The following is a 24,071-nucleotide window of genomic DNA, read 5'->3' as shown; positions in this document are numbered from 1 at the left end:
TTGGACCACACTTGCAGTACACTGTACAATTCTCATCGCCGTGTTATAAGAACATAAGAACATGAGAACATCAGAATTAGGAACAGGAGTAGGCCATCTAGCCCCTCGAGCCTGCTCCGCCATTCAATAAGATCATGGCTGATCTGGTCGTGGACTCAGCTCCACTTACCCGCCCTCTTCCCGTAACCCTTAATTCCCTTATTGGTTAAAAATCTATCTATCTTTGACTTGAAAACATTAAATGAGCTAGGCTCAACTGCTTCCTTGGGCAGAGAATTCCACAGATTCACAACCCTCTGGGAGAAGAAATTCTTTCTCAACTCGGTTTTAAATTGGCTCCTCCGTATTTTGAGGCCGTGACCCCTAGTTCTAGTCTCACCTACCAGTGGAAACAACCTCTCTGCCTCTATCTTGTCTATCCCTTTCATTATTTTAAATGTTTCTATAAGATAACCCCTCATCCTTCTGAACTCCAACGAGTAAAGACCCAGTCTACTCAATCTATCATCATAAGGTAACCCCCTCATTTCTGGAATCAGCCTAGTGAATCGTCTCTGTACCCCTTCCAAAGCTAGTATATCCTTCCTTAAGTAAGGTGACCAAAACTGCACGCAGTACTCCAGGTGCGGCCTTACTAATACCTTATACAGTTGCAGCAAGACCTCCCTGCTTTTGTACTCCATCCCTCTCGCAATGAAGGCCAACATTCCATTCGCCTTCCTGATTACCTGCTGCACCTGCAAACTAACCTTTTGGGATTCATGCACAAGGACCCCCAGGTCCCTCTGCGCCACAGCATGTTGTAATTTCTCCCCATTCAAATAATATTCCCTTTTACTGTTTTTTTTTCCCCAAGGTGGATGACCTCACACTTTCCGACATTGTATTCCATCTGCCAAACCTTAGCCCATTCGCTTAACCTATCCAAATCTCCTTGCAGCCTCTCTGAGTCCTCTACACAACCCGCTTTCCCACTAATCTTAGTGTCATCTGCAAATTTTGTTGCACTACACTCTGTCCCCTCTTCTATGTCATCTATGTACCTTGTAAACAGTTGTGGTCCCAGCACTGATCCTTGTGGCACACCACTAACCACTGATTTCCAACCGGAAAATGACCCATTTATCCATGCTAATACATTTCCACTGACTCCGCATACCTTTATCTTCTGCAGTAACCTTTTGTGTGGCACCTTATCGAATGCCTTTTGGAAATCTAAATACACCACATCCATCGGTACACCTCTATCCACCATGCTCGTTATATCCTCAAAGAATTCCAATAAGTTAGTTGAACTTGATTTCCCCTTCATGAATCCATGCTGCGTCTGCTTGATTGCACTATTCCTCTCTAGATGTCCCGGTATTTCTTCCTTAATGATAGTTTCAAGCATTTTCCCCACTACAGATGTTAAACTATCCGGCCTATCGTCACCTGCCTTTTGCCTGCCCCCTTGTTTAAACAGAGGCGTTACATTAGCTGCTTTCCAATCCGCTGGTACCTCCCCAGAGTCCAGAGAATTTTGGTAGATTATAACGAATGCATCTGCTATAACTTCCGCCATCTCTTTTAATACCCTGGGATGCATTTCATCAGGACCAGGGGACTTGTCTACCTTCAGTCCCATTAGCCTCTCCAGCACTAGCCCCCTAGTGATAGTGATTGTCTCAAGGTCCTCCCTTCCCACATTCCTGTGGCCTGCAAATTTAGGCATGGTTTTTCTGTCTTCCACTGTGAAGACGGAAGCAAAATAATTGTTTAAGGTCTCAGCCATTTCCACATTTCCCATTATTAATTCCCCCTTTTCATCTTCTAAGGGACCAACATTTACATTAGTCACTCTTTTCCGTTTTATAAATCTGTAATAGCTTTTACTATCTGTTTTTATGTTTTGCACAAGTTTACCTTCGTAATCCATCTTCCCTTTCTTTATTGCTTTTTTAGTCATTCTTTGCTGTTGCTTAAAATGTTCCCAATCCTCTAGTTTCCCACTAACCTTGGCCACCTTATACGCATTGGTCTTTGATTTGATACTTTCCTTTATTTCCTTGGTTATCCACAGCTGGTTATCCCTTCTCTTGCCGCCCTTGTTTTTCACTGGAATGTATTTTTGTTGCGCACTATGAAAGAGCTCCTTAAAAGTCCTCCACTGCTCCTCAATTGTGCCACCGTTTCGTCCTTGCGTCCAGTCTACTTTAGCCAACTCTGCCCTCATCCCACTGTAGTCCCCTTTGTTTAATCATAGTATGCTCGTTTCTGACACAACTTCCTCATCTTCAATCTGTATTACAAATTCAACCATATTGTGATCACTCATTCCGAGAGGACCTTTTACTTGGAGATCATTTATTTTTCCTGTCGCGTTACACAGGACCAGATCTAAGATGGCTTGCTCCCTTGTAGGTTCTGTGACATACTGTTCTAAGAAACAATCCCGCATGCATTCTATGAATTCCTCCTCCAGGCTACCCCGTGCGATTTCATTTGACCAATCGATATGTAGGTTAAAATCCCCCATGACTACTGCCGTTCCTTTTTCACATGCCTCCATTATTCCCTTGATTATTGCCCGCCCCACCGTGAAGTTATTATTTGGGGGCCTATAAACTACGCTGACCAGTGACTTTTTCCCTTTACTGTCTCTAATCTGCACCCACAATGATTCATCATTTTGTTCATTGGAGCCAATATCATCCCTCACAACTGCCCTGATATCATCTTTTATTAACAGAGCTACTCCACCTTCTTTCCCTTCTTGTCTATCTTTCTGAATCGTCAGATACCACTGTATGTTTAATTCCCAGTCTTGGTCACCCTGCAACCATGTTTCTGTAATGGCCACCAAATCATACCCATTTGTAATGATTTGTGTCATCATCTCATTTACTTTATTTTGAATGCTGCGTGCATTTAGGTAGAGTGTTTTCATCCTAGTTTTTAAACCATGATTTTTAGTTTTGACCCCTCCTGCAGCCCTTTTATATTCAGTCGCCCTTTTTGTTTCTTGCATTTATATCCTTATAAAAAGGATATAGAGGCACTGGAGAGGTTGCAAACACGATTTACAAGAATGATACCAGAAATACGACTTTATACCTATCAGAAAGGGATGAAGAGACTGGATCTCTTTTCTTTTGAAAAGCGAAGTCTGAGGTGTGACCTAATTGAGGTGTATAATATGATGAAAGGTTTTGATTGAGTTGACACAGAGAGAGCGTGTTCATCTGTGGGGAAGAACAAAACTGGAACTATCAATATAAGAGAGTCACCAAGAAACCAAGTGGGGAATTCAGCAGAAGTGTCATTACACAGAGATAGGTGAGGAAGTAGTTGAGGCGAAAAGTATAGATTAATTTAAGGGGAGGCTAGATAAGTAAATGAGGAATAAGGGAATAGAGAGTTACACTGATAGAGTTAGATGTGAAAAGACATGAGGAGGCTCGAGTGGAATATAAACACCAAATGGGCTATTGCTGTGCTGTATATAATATGTCATTCTATATGTGACTCACATTCAGAACAATTCTCCAATGACAGATACCTCCACTAATACATCGCCAATGGAATCAGGGGTTCCACTGCAGTTAATGACCCACAACCAGTGCAGTTCTATAGTGGCATATACGCCCAGTGTTACATGACAACTGGGGTAAAATGATCCACTTCAGTTCGTGACCCACACTCAGTACAATTCAACAATGGCTATTACATAAGAACATAAGAACATAAGAATTAGGAACAGGAGTTGGCCATCGAGCCCCTCGAGCCTGCTCCGCCATTCAATAAGATCATGGCTGATTTGGTCGTGGACTCAGCTCCACTTACCCGCCTTCTCCCTGTAACCCTTAATTCCCTTATTGCTTAAAAATCTATCTATCTTTGACTTGAAAACATTCAATGCGCTAGCCTCAACTGCTTCCTTGGGCAGAGAATTCCACAGATTCACAAGCCTCTGGGAGAAGAAATTCTTTCTCAACTTGGTTTTAAATTGGCTCCTCCGTATTTTGAGGCCGTGTCCCCTAGTTCTGGTCTCCCCTACCAGTGGAAACAACCTCTCTGCCTCTATCTTGTCTATCCCTTTCATGATTTTAAATGTTTCTATAAGATCACCCCTCATCCTTCTGAACTCCAAGGAGTAAAGACCCAGTCTACTCAATCAATCATCATAAGGTAACCCCCTCATTTCTGGAATCAGCCTAGTGAATCGTCTCTGTACCCCTTCCAAAACTAGTAGATCCTTCCTTAAGTAAGGTGACCAAAACTGCACGCAGTACTCCTGGTGCGGCCTTACCAATACTTTATACAGTTGCAGCAACACCTCCCTGCTTTTGTACTCCATCCCTTTCACAATGAAGGCCAACATTCCATTCGCCTTCCTGATTACCTGCTGCACCTGCAAACTAACCTTTTGGGATTCATGCACAAGGACCCCCAGGTACCTCTGCACCACAGCATGTTGTAATTGCTCCCCATTCAAATAATATTCCCTTTTACTGTTTCTTTCCCCAAGGTGGATGACCTCACACTTTCCGACATTGTATTCCATCTGCCAAACCTTAGCCCATTCGCCTAACCTATCCAAATATCCTTGCAGCCTCTCTGAGTCCGCTGCACAAACCGCTTTCCCACGAATCTTAATGTCATCTGCAAATTTTGTTGCACGACACTCTGTCGCCTCTTCTAGGTCATCTATGTATCTTGTAAACAGTTGTGGTCCCAGCACTGATCCCTGTGGCACACCACTAACCACTGATTTCCAACCGGAAAAGGACCCATTTATCCTGATCTCTGCTTTCTGTTCGCCAGCCAATTCTCCATCCATGCTAATACATTTCCTCTGACTCCGCGTACCTTTATCTTCTGCAGTAACCTTTTGTGTGGCACGTTATCGAATGCCTTTTGGAAATCTAAATACAGCACATCCATCGGTACACCTCAATCCACCATGCTCGTTGTATCCTCAAAGAATTCCAGTAATTACATGGCCACGATGGTCAGATATTCGACCCCAGTCAATGAACGACACTCAATACAGTTGTACAATGACAGATAGTCCCAGTAATACAGATTCAGTCCGGTCAGATATTGCAGTCTGCCCAGTGCATCTCAGTTCTCACAACTCTATTGTGAGAGCGAATCCCAGTAAGAAACAAACTTTAGCGAGCTTTTAGTGCCGAGGGCAGGTGCAAGTATACAAAGTGTTCCAACAACAGCAATAACTTCATCATTTGCGTGTCTGCAGAGTACAGAGTTACGGTTTCTGTTAAAGGAACGGCATAAATGAGCAGTGGGAATTTGGCTAATGTGGACTTCCGATTTTTTGAAATTATGTCACTGCCCCTATCATTTAATGGTCATCACTACATTGTCAGATACAGAACAAGGCCAAATATGGATCACACACAGAGTTATACAACGTCAATGACTATAATCACAGACCAGGAAGAGTAGTGACTGCAAGGATCACGTAGAATATTTTATCAATGATGGAAAATGTCGCAGGCATTGTCATGTATTCAACCAGCATTGTAACCCATGTATAAACTGATCTAAGTTGTACACCGTGAGGACACTGACCACTAGGTGGGAGACACTCCTAACCTGGACCTTCAGGTATAAAAGGGGAAGCTCCACCCACCTTCATCACTTGAGTGCTATGGAATAAAGGACAGGTCACAGACTGACCTTCTCTCAAGCATAGGCCTTGTGTGCATTTATACTGTGAAGTAAGGACGTATCAATGGCGACAAGAAACTGGGATTTAAACCACGCGAGCATGGCCACCAGCAGAACAGACGAGAGGTACTGTGTTAAGGAATGGTTGGGACAGAGATTCAACATTGTTAAAGCAGCACACAGTTCTCCAGGCAGACAAGGTCAGTCAGGCATGCCCCAACATGTAGTCGAACCCAGAGGGGGAGTTCGACAGAGACAATGGCAAGCTAAACAGCGATTCACGCCATTGCAAGGGACAATGCGGCCAGTAATGGGGCCATCAACACCTGTTAATGGTGCACTCAAGGACAATAACAGGGGCAGTCAGGGACGATCGACTGGCAAGGGACCTTTTGTTTCAAACCATAACTCATGCTGGAGGCGTGGAGGCATACATTCAGCCGGAGTTTGCAGAGATGAGCAAAATGCCTGCAGAAATTGCAGAAATGGACACTGGGGGAAATCGCTGGAAGCTGAAGTTCAGTGAGTTCATGTGGAGCACGTATACAGTTCATACACCAGGACGCCACCAATAATGATGAAAGTGCTCCTCAATGGCATCCCATATCAATGGAGTTAGACACGAGTGCCAGCCAGTCCCTGATGGGTATCAAACAGTTCAAAAAGTTGTGGGCATCCAAGGCCAGGAGGCCAAAATTATCGCCGATTGACGCACAGCTCCGGACTTACACCAAGGAGATCATTCCGGTGCTTGGCAGCGCCACGGTAGTCGTGACCCACAAAGATTCAGAGAACAGGTTGCCACTCTGGATTGTCCCATGGGACGGTCCCGCACTACTGGGGAGGAGTTGGCTTGCTGTCATGAACTGGAAATGGGGCGATGTCAATGCAATTTCCTCTGTGGAGCGAGTATCATGCTCACAGGTCCTGGACAAATTTGACTCATTATTTCAACCCGGCATTGGCACTTTCATGGGGGCCAAGGTAGTGATTCACATAAACCCGGACGCCAGACCAGTACACCACAAGGCCAGAGCGGTGCCGTACGTGATGCGGAAAAAGGTAGAAGGTGAATTGGACCGCTTCCTGAGGGAAGGCATCATCTCGCCAGTCGAATTCAGTGACTGGGCGAGCCCGATTGTGCCGGTGCTCAAGGCGGATGGGTCGGTCAGGATATGTGGCGATTACAAGGCCACCATCAATCGGGTGTCACTCCAAGACCAGTACCCACTACCGAGAGCGGAGGACCTCTTTGCGACGCTATCCAGTGGCAAACTTTTTTCAAAATTGGACCAGACCTCAGCTTACATGACCCAGGAGCTGGCAAGTGAGTCGAAGAAGCTGACCACCATCACGACACACAAGGGGTTGTTTGAGTACAACAGATGTCCGTTCGGGATTCGCTCGGTCGCCGCGCTTTTCCACCGAAATATGGAAAACCTCCTCAAGTCCATTCCAGGGATGGTGGTTTTTCAGGACGACATCCTCATTACGGGTTACGATACTGAAGAACACCTCCACAACCTGGAGGAGGTGCGACGCAGACTGGACCGGGTAGGTATGCGCCTGAAATCTGTGAAGTGCATCTTCCTAGCTCCAGAGGTAGAATTCCTGGGGATGAGGGTAGCAGCAGACGGGATCAGCCCAACTGCATCCAAGACGGAAGCGATCCGGAGAGCACCCAGACCCCGTAGCATGACGGAACTGCGTTCGTTCCTGGGGCTCCTGAATTATTTTGGCAACTTTCTTCCCAAACTGAGCACCCTGCTGGAGCCGCTGCACGTGCTCCTAAGCAAAGGTCGTGAATGGGTCTGGGGGGACAGCCAGGAAAGGGTTTTTAATAGAGCACGCAATTTGTTATGTTCCAACAATCTGTTAACGCTATATGACCCATGTAAGAAACTTGTGTTAACGTGCGATCTGTCGTCCTATGGTGTCGGGTGTGTGTTGCAGCATGTCAATGCTAAGGGTCAGTTACAGCCGGGAGCTTATGCCTCCAGAAGTCTGTCCCAGGCAGAAAGGGGCTACGGAATGGTAGAAAAGGAAGGGCTCGCATGTGTATATGTGGTAAAGAAAATGCACCAGTACCTGTTTGGCAGGAAATTTGAGCTGGAGACTGATCACAAACCCCTAACGTCCCTTATGGCCGACAACAAGGCTATAAATGCAAACGCATCGGTCCGCATACAGAGGTGGCACTCACGTTAGCTGCATATGACTACACAATTCGGCACAGACCGGGCACTGAAAACTGCGCTGATGCACTCAGCAGGCTCCCACTAGCCACCACTGAGGGGGCTACCGAGCATGCTGCTGCGATGGTTATGGCTGTTGAAGCTTTCGGAAGCGAAGGCTCACAAGTGACAGCCCGTCAGATTAAAGTCTGGACAAATAGAGACCCGCTATTGTCTCTAGTCAAGAAATGTGTCCTGAATGGGGACTGGGCAGCCACGTACAGGGCATGCCCTGAGGAATTTAAACCATTTCACAGGGGCAGGGATGAACTCTCGATTCAAGCCGATTGCCTACTGTGGAGAAACCGCGTAGTCATGCCCCAGATGGACAGAGAGGTGTTCATCAGAGAACGCCACAATGGGCACCCTGGCATTGTCACGATGAAGGCAATTGCCAGGTCACACGTTTGGTGGCCAGGGATAGACGCAGATCTGGAACTTTGTGTTCGCAGGTGCAACACATGTGCCCAGCTGGGCCATGCGCCCAGGGAAGCCCTCCTTAACCACTGGCCAAGCCTTGGTCACGCATCCATGTGGACTACGCAGGTCCTTTCATGGGGAAAATGTATTTGTTTGCAGTAGACGCCTACTCCAAATGATCGAGTGTGACATTTTAAATTCAAGCACATCCTCTGCCACGGTAGAAAGTCGACGGGCAATGTTCGCCGCCCACAGTCTAGCGGACATCTTGGTCAGTGACAATGGCCCGTGCTTCACAAGCACTGAATTCCAGGACTTCATGGCAGGCAATGGAATTAACCATGTTAGAACGGCACTGTTCAAGCCGGCCTCAAACAGTCAGGCAGAACGAGCAGTGCAGATAATCAAACAGGGGATGCTCAGATTCCAAGGGGGTTCCCTACAAACCCGCTTATCACGCCTCCTGTTGGCCTATAGATCCCGACCACACTCGCTCACAGGGGTTCCACCCGCAGAGCTACTAATGAAAAGGACGCTCAAAACCCGATTATCCCTTATACACCCCACCATGAAAAAATTGTCGAGAGCAGGCGCCAGTCACAATATTACTACCATGACAGGAATGCGAGGGCATGATGTATTGATGTAAATGATCCTGTTTTTGTCCTCAACTACGCTGCAGGGCCCAAATGGCTCGCAGGCACTGTGGTTGCCAAAGAGGGAAATAGGTTTCTGGTAGTTAAACTTACCAATGGACAAATCTGCCGCAAACATGTGGATCAAACAAAAAGGAGGTTCAGCAACCCCATAGAAGAAGCAGAGGAAGAGAACGATATAGAGTTCACTCCACCACAGGTGACCGAACACCGGAACCAAAGGGAGGAGAGCCCAGTCACTGTGGGCAGTCCAGACAGGCCTGAGCACTGCAAACAGCAGACGCTCAGGCCAGCGCCCAACAACTGGAGCCCCAACTCAGGCGCTCTACAAGGGAGCGTAAACCACCAGAGAGACTCAACCTGTGATCCCAATAAGACTTTGGGGTAGGAGGTGATGTCATTTATTCAACCAGCATTGTAACCCATGTATAAACTGACCTAAGTTGTACACCGTGAGAACACTGACCACTAGGTGGGAGATACTGCTAACCTGGACCTTCAGGTATAAAAGGGGAAGCTCCACCCACCTTCATCACTTGAGTGCGAAGGAATAAAGGACAGGTCACAGACTGACCTTCTCTCAAGCATGGGCCTCGTGTGTATGTATACTGTGTAGTAAGGACGTATCAGGCATTTTCTGTGTTAAGCGATGCTGCCTCTTCATGCTTCAGGCAATCTCTCTGAATTAAACTCTGAAATATTCCCGGAGCCTTTCAATTATACCCTGTGGGCTCCCCACTGGGACAGTCAAGATGCAACAGAGTTAAAATTAGTTTCAGTTGTTTGAACAAACACATTACGGCCGCTGATTTGAGTCCCTCATGACACAGAATATGTTTAAATGCAAAATTCCGAAATTGAAGCTAAACGTCCCAAAACTGGAAAATGTTGATCAGACTTATTATGTAATGTAATTGGAAACGATGCTCTCTCTCCAATGGCCGTGTTCCTTCAAACACAATCAGACGCATTGTATTGATTGTATATTGTTCTGATGAATGTTTTGCACTCTTCTGTGTTAATTCAGTGATTACTTTCCAAATGTTAGCTGAGTCTCTCGGGTCTGCTCTACTTCACTGCGGTATGCGGCTGCCTACTATAACTCTGGATATGTAATTCTCAATTAAAGTGCAGTGCTCATTTTACTGTCGAACACTCATTTGTTCTAACTTAGAGTCAGCAATGAGTAAGGATCCATTTTTCCACAGCACCTCAAACAAATACAGCATGTCAAATCAATTAATGAAACACCTCGAACTAATAAAATAAGGTGCAATTTTCCCTCATAGTATAAATCTTAAATGTACGGTTTCATTCTGGGTAATCTGCGATATACGCCTTCAAAGGCAATGGGAAAACATCGCCAGGGTGCAAAATAATTTGTTCTCGGCTCTGCATGTTTGTAATGTAGACAAATTTGCTGCTGATACAAAGATATGGTGGGAAAGCAAGTTGTGAGGAGGACGCAAACAATCTGCAAAGCGATATAGATAGCGTCAGTGAGTGAGCAAAAAATTGGCAGCTGCAGTATAATGTGGGAAATATGAGATTATTCACTTTGGTCGGTAAAACAAAAAAAGCTAATAATTACTTAAATGGTGAGAGATTACAAAATGCTGTGGAGCAGAGGGATCTGGGAGTCCTTTTACAGAAGAACATAAGAAATAGGAGCAGGAGTAGGCCATACGGCCCCTCGAGCTTGCTCCGCCATTTAATAAGATCATGGCTTATCCGATCATGGACTCATCTCCACTTCACTGCCCGCTCCCCATAACCCCTTCTCCCCTTATCATTTAAAAAGCTGTCAATTTCTCTCTTAAATTTATTCAATGTCCCAGCTTCCACAGCTCACTGAGGCAGCGAATTCCACAGTTTTACAACCCTCTGAGAGAAGAAATTTCTCCTCATCTCAGTTTTACATGGGTGGCCCCTTATTCTAAGATCATGCCCTCTAGTTCTAGTCTCCCCATCATTGGAAACATCCTCTCTGCATCCACCTTCTCAAGCCCCCTCATAATCTTACACGTTTCGATAAGATCACCTCTCATTCTTCTGAATTCCAATGAGTAGAGGCCCAACCTACTCAACCTTTCCTTATAAGTCAACCCCCTCATCTCCAGAATCAAACTAGTGAACCTTCTCTGAACTGCCTCCAAAGCAAGTACAGCCTTTCGTAAATATGGAAAACAAAACTGCATGCAGTATTCCAGGTGTGGCCTCACCAATACGTTATACAGCTGTCGCAGGACTTCCCTGCTTTTATACTCCATCCCCTTTGCTATAAAGGCCAAGATACCATTGGCCTTCCTGATCACAAAAAGGTAGCATGCAGATACAGCAAGTAATTAGGAAGGCAAATGGAAAATTGGCCTTTATTTCAAGGGGGATGGAATATAAAAGTACGGAAGTCCTGCTACAAATGTACAGAGCACAGGTGAAACCAAACCTGGAGTACTGCGTACAGTTTTGCTCTCCTCATTTCAGGAGGGATAAACTTACATTGGGGGAATTTCACAGAAGGTTCACAAAGTTGTCTTATGAAGAATGGTTGAACAGGTTGGGATCTACCTATTGGAGATTAGCAGAGTGAGAGGTGATATCTTTGAATGGTGTAAGATTCTGAGGGGCTAGACAGGGTAGATGCAGAGAGGATGTTTCCCCTCGTGGGGGAATCTAGAACGAGGGGACATAGTTTCAGAATAAGGGGTTGCCCATTTAAAATGGGGATGAGGAGGAATTTCTTCCCTCAGAGGGGCGTGAATCTTTGTATTTCTACCCCTGAGAGCTGTGAAGGCTCGGTCATTGAATATATTTAAGGTGGAGGTAGACAGATTTTTGAACGATATGGGAGTCAAGGGTTAGGCGGAGATGGTAGGGAAGTGGAGCTGAGGCCAAGATCAGATCAGCCATGATCTCAATGAATAGTGGAACAGGCTCGAGGGGCTAAATGGCCTCCTCCTGTTCCTATGTCCCTCTGTGTAAGGTCTGGGAAACACATGGTGGTGATCTTTGGAAACTTCAACTAAATGGTGTTGTTTTAAAGGGGATGCAGAAACAGAGTGACCGAGAGATTTACACACAGCAATATTTGAAGGTGGGTAGACAAGTTGATAAGGTTACTAAAAAAGAATACAGGACCCTTGGCTTTATAACGTGAAATAGATTACACCGGTGAGGAACTTACACCAAAGCTTTATAAATCCCTGCTTCGGCCTCAGTTGGATCCTGTTTACAGTTCTGGGCACCATAATTTAGGAAGGATATCGAGGATTTGGAGAGAACATAAGAAATATATAAGAAACATTTTCTGTTGTTATTGAAAACGCAAACACAGGTATTCATTGAAATCCAATCTGTAGGTGGCCACACACAGATTGAAGAGAGCCAGGGAGACCGACAGAATCTGGAAACACCGGGAAATGGACAAGAGATATTGACAAGGACTAAAACCGCTTTGAGACCAGACAATTGCGGGAACCCCTGTGGTTAATGAAAGGGCTTTGGGTGGTTGATTTCCTGACACACTTGTAATGTGGGGAAAGATGTGCCCAAATCACCCCCATATGGACCTCAACTCTTTCAGAAGCAAGAGAGTGTGTAACCTGGGTTTATAACATAAAGTACTGGGGTCCTTAACGATTAAAGCCCATTATTAATTCTCTCACACACTTCAATTATGTTTTTGAAATGAATTGATGGAAACTTCACGAACTGAACTTTAATGAGTTAAGGAACTTTAATCATTGATGAAGTTTTATCCCCTATCTGATTTTACACACACTGTATTTTAGGAGAGTGAGTTAAAATGCCCATCGCTCATGATACAAGGAACCTGGGGCTACTTTTAAAAAATGTATTCCACAGAAAAATATTCTCCAAAACAATGTTTCTGTCCGTGCTGAAACCGAGGATATTTCACATGTGTGGCGAACGTGATAACCGTTATACGACGGAAACCTCTGCTTACACCTCGAAAAAAAGCATCCTGCAGCTCTGCCTCACTTCCCAGCAGCAGATCAAAGCCACAAACAAACCAATCGATTATTCCCACTTCCCCACCTCCACAGATACTGCCCGACCTGCTGAGTGTTTCCAGCATTTTCTGGGGTTGATGTGCGTCGCTTTCAATCTTTGAAATTTCACCAAGCAAAGAAACGGTCAATCGAACTGACCCTGTAAGCACTTTGTTCGCGTTTATTCACAGGAATATCTGCAGTCGGGAGCAGAAAAGGAATTAAAACCGAATACCGTCTTCGGGACAATCAGAGTACTTCGTCACAGACAAGGCACCGGAAGGCTGGAAGGTAGATCACACCGGTTGTGGGAGAGCTGGTTGGCAGTGACATGGAAGTGTCTGCAGTGTGCGGGACCAGACTGCTTCCATACATCCACACTGAATGTCCACCCTTTATTTGGGAAAAGTACAACTGAGAGTGGACAAGTTCCATCCCGGTAGGAGCAATCTGAAGGTTTAACTGACTGACACCCTGGTTTTGGATGTCGTGCAGTGTGCACTTGCGTCAGTCTCTGTGACGCAATGGTTTAGCGCGTTGGGCTATTAACCTAAATTTGGTGGTTCAAGCCCACCCAGAAGCGAAGTTTTTAACTGTGTTTTCCCTGAGGATTCGGTGCTGCACAGTTCCAGTTTGTCATTGCGCATTTTGACTGCACAAACATATTCTGCAAACATTACCAGCTGTGCTGTTATCCAGTGAGTTCCCACTCCAATACTTTTATCAGCATTCAGTTCAAGTGTAGAGGTTGAGTGTATACAGAACTGTACAGTGATATCAGAAAATTTACAAGGTTGTGGGACATTGTGTTTGGTTAATATTGAACCACGAATATGAATCAATCAATTTTTTCCAATATTTAATTGAGCAAGTTTTCAAAATGTTTCCACCCAATTTTGAACCAGGAACTTTTCGCGTGTGAGGCAAATGTGACAACCACTACGCTACGGAAACACTGCATTTGAAGTAATGTTAGGAACATTACCAGAGCTTTAACCTACACAGCTGGACTATACTTCAGGAGCTGGTTTTACGAGAATAGAAAGACGGTGCTATATTTAGGAAGGCTGTGAGTGTGGTAGGAATTGATCCAGTGTTTCCCAGACTTTACACATAGGAACAGGAGCTGGCTATTTAGCAGCGAGTGGGTAGGATCTGGAATGTACTGGAGGCAGACTCAATCTTATCTTTCAAACAGGAGTTGGATAAGTGTCTGAAGGAATAACAATTGCAGGCCTCAGGGGAAAGAGCGGGGGAGTGGGACTCACTGAGAGTCGGCACGGGCTAGACGGGCCGAATGGCCTTCCGTGCTGTAACCATTCCATGATTCTATAAGTTAGTGGCACATTTCATAGTGTTGGTGGAAGCAGAACATTGCAAAGGGACATTGATTGAGTCGGCAAAACAAGATGCATCTGATTCAGGAGATTCGAGGGTTGTGGAAATTCGGGAGTTTAATGAATTTGAAAGGAACATTTTTGTTTTGTGCAGTTTTGGTCAGAGAAATGTTTGTGAAAGGAATTTTTTGCACAGAGGAATGCAGCATTTAATCTTCTGCCTTAACACTTCTTTCTGTGTGTCGTGGTCACATTTCTTTTCGATGTCATTCTTCCAGAATTGCTGTTTCACAAAAACCAGACCCTTGCTCTAAAGTCAGTCGCACTGTTTCCCCAGTCTCCTGTTGATGTTACCAGCAATGAACATTTTGAATCAGATCCCTAAAGCACAGTGTGTAAAATGGGACATGTTTTAACCATTAACGTGGGGCTCACACCCCTGAATCAAAGATTAAGATTCTCATGCTCGACTGATTGACCTCGCCGGGCTTCTGCCAAATGCACCTTTTTGTCGCTGATTGCAGCCAGGCGCCTGTTGGCTCCGCCCCAGATGTTTAAACTTGCTGTCGAGGAACTGCCAGGATCCTCTTGAATGGTGGACCAGGCTCGAGGGGCCGAAAGGCCTACTCCGGCTCCGAATCCTTACATGTTTATGATCTTATAACCTTTCACAGGAGAACAAACTCGCCCCTGAGCATGCATGAGGAGAAAGCTCCAGAAAATATTACCACCCGGTGAGCTTTCGCTTGTAAGTGTAAAGTCCTGACCCTGCAGTACAGACTCAGACGAGGCACATGCTGAAGTCAAGGTCACTCTGGACCTGCACCTTTATTTCACAGCTCTCAAGTGCCACACTTGCCTGAGACCTGCCTTTATATACCTGTGTGGAACAGGTATGCAGTGTCTCCTGCAAGTGCACCCCTGGTGGTAACGTATGCTTGTGGTTACAGGTCATATCTCGTTACAGTCATGTATAGCATGGTAAGATACAGTTATATACAGTAGTGTGAGACACCTGACATCACCCTCCCCCTAGGTCTTATTGTCTTTATAGATTCAGACTCTCAGGTGGTCTATGCTCTCGCGTGGAGCGTCTTAGTTGTGGTTCAGTTGTTTGCCTTGGTGCCTGTTTTTCTTTCAGTGTGATTGCTGGTATCTCGCCTGGGCTGTCTGTTGAGACTGCCCTTTCCTCAGGTTGTTCCCTCTCTCTGTCCACCAGGTGTGGTGTGAGTTCCATACTGTAGTCTGCCTCTCGTCCTGCAGTATTGTTGGTGAATCTACTTTTTACTTGGTCTACATGCCTCCGACAGGTTTGGCGATTGTCCATTTGTACAACCAGTAGCCTGTTTTCTTCCTTGCCTGTTACTGTCCCTGCACGTCATTTGGGACCCCTGCCATAGTTTAGCACAAGCACTTTGTCCCCTATCTCATTCCACCTCCCCCTCAAATTTAGGTCATGGTACTCAGTTAGCTTCCGGCGCTTAGCCTCAACAATTTCATGCATGTCTGGGAGGATTAACAAGAGCCTGGTCTTTAAGGTTCATTTCATCAATATTTGCGCGGGGGGAACCCCAGTCAACGAATGTGGACGAGATCTGTATGCCAGCAGCAGTCGCGACAGGCGGCTCTGCAGCGTGGGACCTTGGATACGAGCATGCCTTGTTTAATGATCTGCACTGCTTGCTCCGCCTGGCCATTGGAGGCCGGTTTGAACGGTGCCGTCTTAACGTGATTTATGCCGTGGTCAACTATAAAATCTTGAAATTTTCCGCGAGTGAAGCACGGACCATTATCACTGACCAATATGTCAGGAATTCCGTGCATTGCAAACATGGTTCTCAGGCTCTCCACAGTGGTGGAGGTGGTGCTCGAATTTAAAATGGTGAACTCGATCCATTTTGAAAATGCATCAACGGCTACGAGGGACATTTTACCAATGAATGGGCCCGCATTGTCTACATGCACCCGCGACAACGGTTTTTGTGGGCCAGGGCCAGGGGCTTAGGCGGGGCCTCCCTGGGGGCATTACTGAGTTGGGCACAAATGATGCACCGACGGATGCAGAGCTCCAAGTCCGCATCAATGCCAGGCCACCAGACGTGGGATCTGGCTATGGCCTTCATTAGGACGATCCCCGGGTGCTCGCGGTGGAGCTCTCGGACAAACGCCTCTCAGCCTTGCAAGGGCATAACTACTCGGCTGCCCCACATCAGGCAGTCTGCCTGTAGTGATAGTTCATTCATGCGCCTATGGAAATGTTTGATCTCCTCGGGGCAGGCATCGCGGGTCTCTGCCCAGTCACCAGTTAAAACGCATCTTTTGACAAAGGATAACGTGGAATCGCTGGTCGTCCAGGCTCTGATTTGGTGAGACATCATGGGCGAACCCTTGGATTCAAAGGCACTGATTGCCATGACCATCTCACAGTCCTGTTCGTCCGAACCTTCCGTGGTCGCCAGGGGTAGCTTGCTAAGCGCGTCAGCACAGTTGTTTGTGCCTGGTCTGTGCATTATTGTGTAGTCGTAAGACACCAGCATGAGTGCCCACCGCTGAATGCGCGCCGAGGCTTTGGCGTTTATTGCCTTGCACTCAGATAGCAGGGACATGAGGGGTTTGTGGTTGGTTTCTAACCCGAACTTGGCCACGAAAAGGTATTGGTGTATCTTTTTGACACTGAACACGCACGCGAGCGCCTCCTTCTCAACCATATCGTACCCGCACGCCGCCAGCGAAAGTGACCTGGAGGCATAAGCAATGGGTTGTAATTTACCCGCATCATTGACATGCTGTAAAACGCAGCCGACCCTGTACACTGACGCATCACATGTAAGAATTAACTTTTTACCTGGGTCAAAAAAGGCTAAAACACTGTTGGAACATAGAAGATTGATTTCTTTATTGAAGGCGCGTTCTTGGGCGTCCCCCCAAAACCAATCACACCCCTTTCTAAGTAGCACGTGGATAGGCTCCAGCAGCGTGCTCAAGTTCTGGAGAAAGATCCCAAAGTAATTGAATAGCCCGAGAAAGGCGGGCAGTTCCGAGATATTCCAGGGCCTGGGTGCCAGACGAATTGCTTCGGTTTTTGATTCTGTTGGGCGGATTCCATCAGCGGCAATCCTTCTGCCCAAAAATTCAACCTCAGGCGCGAGAAACAGACACTTGGATTTCTTAACTCTTAGGCCTACTCGATCCAATCGACTTAGTACTTCCTGCAAATTGCGGAGATGGGAGTCGGTGTCCCTGCCCGTGATGAGTATGTCATCTTGAAACACAACCATCCCCAGGATGGACTTGAGCAGACTCTCCATGTTGCGCTGGAATATAGCAGCTGCCGACCTGATGCCGAATGGGCATCGATTGTACATAAAAAGGCCTCGATGTGTGTTGATGGTGGTGAGTAGCTGAGACTCTTCGGTCAGTTCTTGCGTCATATACGCAGATGCAAGATCTAGTTTCGAGAAAAGTTTTCCTCCAGCCCACGTGGCAAGTAGGTCCTCTGCTCTGGGCAGCGGGTATTGGTCCTGCAGGGAGACTCTGTTTATGGTAGACTTGTAATCCCCACAGATTTGTACGGATCCATCAGGCTTCATGACGGGGATGATGGGACTTGACCAGTCGCTAAATTCCACGGATGAGATAATGCCTTCCCGCAGGTCCAGTTCGTGTTCAATCTTTTCCCTCATCACATAAGGCACAGCTCTAGCCTTGTGATGGACCGGTCTGGCATGCTGTGTGATGTAGATTTTAACTTTAGCCCCTTTGAAGGTACCCACACCTAGCTGAAAGAGATGTTCAAAACGACTTAGAACTGCAGAGTAGTGTGAGATACATGACAGTAAGGTGAACGTGTGAACGGCCACACTGCAGAAACATCTGCACCTTCAGCACCAGGTCAGACGGAGATGCTGAGTGAGCAGGTGAACTGCAGAATACCACTTTTTAGGAGCTGATCGTTGTGCCAAGCAAATGAGTTTTGCTTAATGACTAAAAATAAAAGGTGCTAGAAGTGGGATTCAAACCCACACTTTCAGAGCAGACTGAACACAACAGCTTAGACCGCTCGGCTGTCCTGACTATCAAGTGCTGTATATGGCCACCTGCAGGTTGATTTTGAACTTTTGTGTCTTGTCACAAGAAATAAATGAGGGCAACAGGTGTTTCTCTGACTGACACCGGGGAAACAGTGAGACAGACCTTGGAGCAAGGGTCTGGTTGTTGCCAAACAGCAAAGAAAATATTAATTCCGGGATTTCCCAAAAGAGCAGTGACCTCGACATGATTTGAACACGCAACCTTCTGATCTGGAGTCAGACGCGCTGCCGTTGCGCCACAAGGTCTACACATGGAGCTTGAGATGTTCCTCTATATGAAGATTCTGCAATACAAGGGGCTTTAAAATCCCTGCCCATTCCCACCAGGTATCAGAAGAAGCGCTCACCTGCCAGTCACCGTATGTTTTTTGTTTAACTTTTGTGTTGTTTTCACGGGAAAGCATCAATAATTAACCCGTCATCTTCTTTTGTACAATGAAAGAAATGCTGACTGAGGGACAGTCGATACTTCAATCATTTGTTCTGTGCTTTGCATGTTAACTGTTAAACCATATCCCATTTTACACACTGTGTTTTAGGAGTCTGGTTCAAAATCCTCATCGCTGGCGACACCAGGAATCTGGGGCAACTTTTGTCAAATTTAACAGCACCGGTTATTCCGACACGCCAAATTTCTCCGGTGGATCCATTTTCTCTCGCTAAAAGTTATCTATTTATTGGTGAAATAAAGAGCAACTAAGGAATAAGGGAGTCCTTTTGCTAAGAGAATAAATAGAAAATAAAAACAGCAAATGCTGAAAGTCTCAGCAGGTCAGTAAGCATTTGCCAGGAGACGAGACTCGCCTCCGATTGTTCCCCGATAGGAAATTTAAACATAATGGTCCCGCCCGGGATCAAACCGGTGACTTTTCACGTGGAAAGCAAACGTGATAAGCGCTACACTACGGAATGCTCTGGCACAGCATCCCCAACAGAGGGGAGCTGACCAGTGAGCTCCCTCTGTGCTGATCACCACTGATTTTTAATGTGGAAGCAAGTCATCCTCGACTCCGGGGATTACCTAAGAGGAGAGGAGGATCAGGAATGTATAGGCTCACCTTAAACAACTTCTGTCCCACACTGAAAGTTCTCAATCCTTCTCCTCCACTGCCCTTTACAGAAATGTCACAAATCACCCAGCCACCGTGTTCACTTCCAAATCCTCACAGTGGGGCCACAGAGGCTCCTACCGTCTCCCCGCGATCAGCGAACTCAAAATTAAACCGGGAACACGTGTCCGGCAAAGGGCAGGAGAAGCGGGAGAGTGTGTAAGCTCATTCTGTAACAATTAGTAGTGGGGTTATTAACGGCGATTACAGCAATCATTAATCCTCTCACACACCTCAATTATGTTTCTGCGATGAACTGATTGAGAATGGAAAGGGTTAATGCTCGGGATCTTAACCACTCGACCACCAGTGAACAGCTTCGATAATTTGTATCAATATAAAAATATATGTTTATATATGAACCTGAATATCAACGGCTAGCTGTCTGGACCTCATGGCACAACGGTCGTGAATCTAACTTTGAGTGAGAGAAATTGTTCCACAGTGACACCCATTTCATCTTTTCAACACTAGAAACTGAGACAGGGGGAATAAATAGAGAAATAAAAGCACAGGGATACAGACAAGAGGAAGAGAGAAGGGAAAATACTGTCCCCACACAGAACTAATGCAGAAACCCCTCTGCTGCGCTCGGGGTGGCCACCCGCAGCCTGGATACACTAACGTCCCAACAGTTCATTGACTGTCGGAGTGGGACCGTGCGGCGCTTCAGAAGACAGGTCGAAAAAGCCAAGTCACTGATTCGGTCTCATGTGCTTCTCTAATCAAGAGTAGCCACACACAAAAACTTGCTTTTATAATGGCTATACATTACCATTCTGATTGTCAAGCAGTTGGTTTGTTGATCTAAAAGCGTGACTTCAGCTGAGTCGAAGTTAAATGAAATTTGCGAGAAGTCTTGGGTTCCAATCCTGGACGAGTCCATTATTGTCCCGGCGAGTTTTGAAATTGCATAGAAATTTTGCAAAGAAGGACTTGCATTTCTGCAGTGCTTTCAGAACTCATGTCGTCCCAAAGCGCTTTGCAGCCGTTGAGTTATGTTTGAAGTGTTGTAGTGTGGGGAAAGATGTGCCCAAATCACCCCACACAAACCTCAACTCTTTGCGAAGGAGTTTGGTGCAAATAATCAGGTGCCTCAGGGACTTGGGCTTTCTTTGAATGAGTTCTGCTTGTACCTGCATTCAAGCTTGAAACAGCAACTGGGCTTCCATCTCACGGGAGCAGCGTGTAGCGGTTCGCGAGTAGGTGACGAGGTTTGGGGTTGATGTGCGTCACTTTCAATCTTTGAAATTTCACCAAGCAAAGAAATGGTGAATCCAACTGTCCCTGCAAGCATTCAGTTCCTGTTTAATCACAGGAATATCTGCAGTCAGGAGCTGAAAAGGAATTAAAACCTAATACTGGCTTCGGGATAATCAGAATACTTCATCACAGACAAGGCACCGGAAATCTGGAAGATCGATCACACCGGTTGTGGGAGAGCTGGTTGGCGGAGACATGGAAGTGTCTGCAGTGTGCAGGACCAGACTGCTTCCACGCATCCACAGTGAATGTCCCACCCTTTATTTGGGAAAAGTGCAACTGAGAGTGGACAAGTTCCAACTGGTCGGAGCAATCTGAAGCTTTAACTGACGGACACCCTGGATTGCGATGTCTTGCAGTGTACATTTGCGTCAGTCTCTGTGGCGCAATGGGTTAGCGTGTTCGGTTGTTAACCAAAACATTGGTGGTTTCAGCCCCCTCAGGGACTTCAACTGTTTTCCCCGAGGATACTGTGCCGCACAGTTCCAGGTTGTCATTGTGTGCTTTGGTGTCACGAATTAATTCTGCAAACATTGCCAGCTGTGCTGTTATCCAGTGAGTTCCCACTCCAATACTTTTATGAGCATTCAGTTCAATTGTCGAGTTTGAGTGTATCCAGAACTGAACATAGATATCAGAAAATTTAACAAGGCTGTGGGACATTGTGCTTTGTTAATATTGAAACACTAACATGAATAAATCCATTTTTTCTAATATTTAATTAAACGAGTTTTCAAAATGTTTCCGCCCAGTTTCGAACCAAAGATCATTTGCGAGTGAAGAAAATGTCACAACCACTACACTACGGAAGCACTGCAATTGAAGTGATGTTAGGAACATAACCAGAGCTTTAACCTACACAGCTGGCCTACACTTCAGGAGCTGGTTTTACGAGAATAGAAAGACGGTGCTATATTTAAGAAGTCTGTGAGTGTGGCAGGAATTGATCTCGTGTTTCCCAGACTTTACACATAGGAACAGGAGATGACGATTTAGCAGCGAGTGGTTAGGATCTGGAATGCACGGCTTGAAAGGGTGGTGGAGGCAGACTCAATCTTATCTTTCAAACGGGAGTTGGATCAGTGTCTGAAGGAAAAACAATTGCAGGGCTACGTTAAAAGAGCGGGGGAGTGGGACTCGCTGAGAGTCGGCACGGGCTCGACGGGCCGAATGGCCTTCCGTGCTGTAACCATTCCATGATTCTATAAGTTAGCGGCACATTTCATAGTGTGGGTGGAAGCAGAACATTGCAAAGGGACATGGATTGAGTCGGCAAAACTAGAGGCATCTGATTCAGGAGATTCTGGTGAAGCGGAAATTCGGGAGTTTAATGACTTTGAAACGAACATTTTTGTTTTGTGCAGCTTCGGTCAGAGAAATGTTTTTGAAAGGAATGTTTTGCAGAAAGGGATGCAGCATTTCATCTTCTGTCTTAACACTTCTTTCTGGGTGTCGGGTCACATTTCCTTTCGATGTTATTCTTCCAGAATGTATATTTTCTTTGGCGTTTCACAATAACCAGACCCTTGCTCTAAAGTCAGTCTCACTGTTTCCCCAGTCTCCTGTTGATGTTACCAGCAATGAACATTTTGAACCAGACCCCGACAGCAGTGTGTAAAATGGTTTATGGTTTAAGAGTTAACTTGCAGAGCATAGATAAATTATCCAATTATGGACTCTCCTTCAGTTAGAATTTCTTTATTTGTGCAAAAGAAGATCATCGGTTAATTAACGATGTATTCCCGTGAAAGCAACATAAAATGTAGTTAAAAAGTAATCAACAAACTTGGTGTTTGAACCCGAGAATCTGAGATTAAAAATCTCACGCTGTATCAACTGAGCTCGCTGTGCTTCTGCTAAAGCACACGTTTTTGTCACTGATTGCAGCCAGGCGCCTGTTGGCTCTGCCCCAGATGTTTAAACTTGATGTCGAATAACTGCCAGAATCTTCTTGAATGGTGGACCAGCTCGAGGGGCCGAATGGCCTACTCTGGCTCCTAATCCTCACATGTTTATGATCATATGACCTTTCACAGGAGAACAATCTCGCCCTGAGCATGCATCGGGAGAAAGCTACAGCAAATATTCCCACCCGGTGAGCTTTCGCGTGTGAGGCGAACGTGTTAACCGCTACACTGCGGAAACATCGCCACTTTCAGCACCAGGTCAGACGGAAATGTTAAGCGAGCAGGTGAACTGCTGAATCCCACTTTTAAGGAGCTGGCCGTGGTGCCAAGCAAATGAGTTTTGCTGAATGACTAAAAATAAGAAAAGGGATTTGAAACCGCGCTTTAAGAGCAGACTGCAAACTGAACGCAGCACCTTCGACGGCTCGGCCATCCAGACTGTAAGTTAATTTAAATTTTGAACTTTTGTGTCTTGTTACATGAAGTAAATGAGGGCATCTGGCATATCTGTGCCTGACACCGGGGAAACAGAGAGACAAACCTTGGAGCAAGTGTCAGATTATTGCCAAATAGCAAAGGAGTTCACAACTCCTGAAGAACAATGATCCTGACATGATTTGAATACACAGCCTTCTGATCTGGAGTCAGACGCACTACCGTTGCACCACTAGGTCTACAGTGCAAATTGTCCATGTTTGGAAACATGAAGGTTCCTGAAACACAGTTTCATTTACGCTGCATTGGTTCAATGAAAGGGCTTTAAAATCCCCGGCCACTCCCACCGTGGGTTAGACAGCATCAGAAGCAGTGCCCACCTGTCACTCACCCTCTCACACCCGCTTTCATCACCTGCTGCCCGCGGACTGCAGCAAATCCAGTTCATCATCATCAAAGGCAGTCCCTCGAAGCGAGGATGACTTGCTTCCTCGCCAAAAAAGGATGAGTTCACAGGTGTTGCAATATTCCAGGTCCTGAACTGTATGTTGAAGGGTGGAAGATATCTGTGCGTGGATTTTTTTAACATGTGATGGCCGTTGCACCCCAGCCATCACACGGGCTTGACAGAGCGAGGCCTTGGTCCAGTGGCAAAGGTTAAATAAGACGACTGGAGACCAGCTCTGCTGCACGGACCCAGTGTGCACACATATCTCAGTGTGGGCTGGCCCGTGCTGCCCCTGGACCCCTGGCCCTGAACTCATGCCTCCCCTGGGCCCCGATCACATCCCTCCACAGTCTCTTGCCGCTCCTTCGCCCCGATCTCGCCGCTCCTGCTGTATCTGTCCACGCTCCAATCACCGACCTGGACCTTGATGACGTCACTCTTCGCTGCCGCCGCCCTCCTGCACCAGCTCGCGCTGCTCCCTG

At 46.2% G+C, this 24,071-nt stretch overlaps 1 non-coding gene across 1 annotated transcript; it reads right to left on the bottom strand.

Annotated features, from left to right (window-relative positions):
* Positions 1–18,601: 18,601 nt before the first annotated feature.
* Positions 18,602–18,673, bottom strand: trnaw-cca (transfer RNA tryptophan (anticodon CCA)). The gene has a single exon. It is a non-coding gene; the product is annotated as a tRNA-Trp (tRNA).
* Between the last annotated feature and the right edge of the window lie 5,398 nt (positions 18,674–24,071).

Source organism: Pristiophorus japonicus, unplaced genomic scaffold (assembly GCF_044704955.1).
Source record: "Pristiophorus japonicus isolate sPriJap1 unplaced genomic scaffold, sPriJap1.hap1 HAP1_SCAFFOLD_113, whole genome shotgun sequence".
NCBI classification, from domain to species: domain Eukaryota; kingdom Metazoa; phylum Chordata; class Chondrichthyes; family Pristiophoridae; genus Pristiophorus; species Pristiophorus japonicus.
The sequence above is the reverse complement of the archived record's forward strand: the minus strand, read 5'-3'. Positions and strand labels throughout refer to the sequence as shown.